Below are 2,170 nucleotides of genomic sequence, written 5' to 3' on the forward strand. Positions count from 1 at the left end.
ATGTATGTATGTATGTATATGTATGCATGTATGTATATGTATGGATGTATGTATATATATGTATATATATATGTATATATATATATATATATATATATATAAAACTTCTTGTAATGAATCATTTAAATGGTTCGTATTCTTGTGTCGGTATAATAACATGATTTTTTTTCATTTCTGAAAATATGTAATTTAAATATCAGCCAATTATTCAATTTGTTTAGCCCGTATCAATTTAATAACATCTTAATTATTTTACATATGAAACAAAATTGCTCCTATGATATGATCACACAATTATAGTCGATATCAGAAAATTTCATATTGTACAAATCTTTAGTTTTTTAAGTTGTGTTTATTAATTTATGAAATCAACATTTTAACCATATATCTGTTATATATATAAATATAAAAACAAACAATTTTAAATTTTGAGACATTCGCTAATTTTATTATCAAATATTCCTCATTCATAATTCATGTATAAGATAATTTTGTCTTTTTTATAATGCGATTGTTTTGAAAGCAGATTTCTGCGAAATATTAAAGAAATATTCATTTCAATTACTTAATAATAAATAGCAAAATTTAACTCTTAGAATTGAATCACGTTTTTCAGTTATTGTTTCTGAAGTATAAATTACTTCATATAAACAACATCATATGTATAAATCATATGTGGCACATGCACATAGCTGTGTGTGAGAGTTTATACTTACGCATAATAATTTAGGGAATTGTCGTTATGATCAGTATATAATCTGCTTGGTTTTAGACCGTTTTGATAAAGCTCTTGGTCTGTGAGTCAGACTGCAACCTGCAGTAACATTTAATAAGAAATACACACACACACACACACACACACACACACACACACACACACACACACACGCACACTTATGTATACTACATAATACATACATACAAACATACATGCATGCATACATGCATGCATACAAACATGCATACCTACATACATCCATCCATCCATCCATACATACATACATACATACATACATACATACACACAAACTGACACACATACACATGAACGTATGGTTGCAGACGTGACCGAGGGGCAAGAAGCTTGCTTCCCAATTACATGGTTCTGGGTTAAGTCCCATTGCATAGCATCTTGGACAAGTGTCTTCTACTATAACCTCAAAAGAGATCCGACATAATTTTATATAGACTAAAGACTGGAATTTGTTACAACAGAAGGAAATCCGTTGGAATTTTACTTACATACGTTGAATCATACAGGCGTAAAGGCAAATATACGAGGATGATAGATAGATGATAGATAGATAGATAGATAGATAGATAGATAGATAGATAGATAGATAGATAGATAGATAGATCAGTGATATCATTATATTTATTTGACTTATATTACTCATTGATAGTGATATTTACAAGGAAAAATGACCTATAAATTATGAACATGGCGCTCAAAATCTCCCTCGGTTAAAAGACACCGTAATTATTTATCAAGTTATATATTTTCTTTCACTGTATAACCCACAATTGACTGTTAAAATCTAGCGGTTTCCTTTAAGAAGAAACCTTTATCTAAGAGAATTGCAACAGTTAACAAAGGAATTTAGGAGTAAACCGGGAATACTTGTTCATGCAGGTAAATATTAATAGCTAGATAACTAAATGTCGTGACGTAGTATTCCTGTATTTATTTTTTATTCTTCCGTTATCTACTGACGTCATCGTAAGTTTAAATACTAAACTGGATTTTCTTAGAATATTATATTTCCTTTTGTATGCATTCATGCAGATATTAGAGATATTATCTCAGTTCACTTTGAATTTAATCCGTTTTGAGTTAACTCGATAACGTTGCGTTAGCATAAATATATATTGCTTTGACTGTTATTTTCAAACTTTTTTTCTAATTCTTAATTTGGTGGCGCAATAGGATAGATCGTCGTTGAGGTATGGTGCGATCATCTATTAAACATGTGGTTTTCTCCATTTTTGTTATATATGTTGTTATATATGTGAATGTATGTGTGTATGTGTGCGTGCGTGCGTATGTATGGGTGCGCGCGTGTGTATTATATATATATATATACGCACACACACACACACACACACATATATATATATATATATATATATATTTATATAAATAAGGATAAGATCGGTATTTAAAATATTG

The 2,170-nt window shown here is 29.3% G+C and overlaps 2 long non-coding RNA genes across 2 annotated transcripts in view; one reads left to right on the forward strand and one right to left on the reverse strand.

Annotated features, from left to right (window-relative positions):
* LOC128249873 (uncharacterized) overlaps positions 1 to 2,170 on the forward strand; it is an 87,572-nt gene that overhangs the window by 72,256 nt on the left and 13,146 nt on the right. The window lies entirely within an intron of this gene.
* The window catches only part of LOC128249872 (uncharacterized), a 126,464-nt gene that overhangs the window by 48,214 nt on the left and 76,080 nt on the right, over positions 1 to 2,170 (reverse strand). The gene's annotated exons all lie outside the window — the stretch shown is intronic.

This window comes from Octopus bimaculoides, chromosome 18 (genome assembly GCF_001194135.2).
Source record: "Octopus bimaculoides isolate UCB-OBI-ISO-001 chromosome 18, ASM119413v2, whole genome shotgun sequence".
In the NCBI taxonomy this organism is placed as follows: Eukaryota; Metazoa; Mollusca; class Cephalopoda; order Octopoda; family Octopodidae; genus Octopus; species Octopus bimaculoides.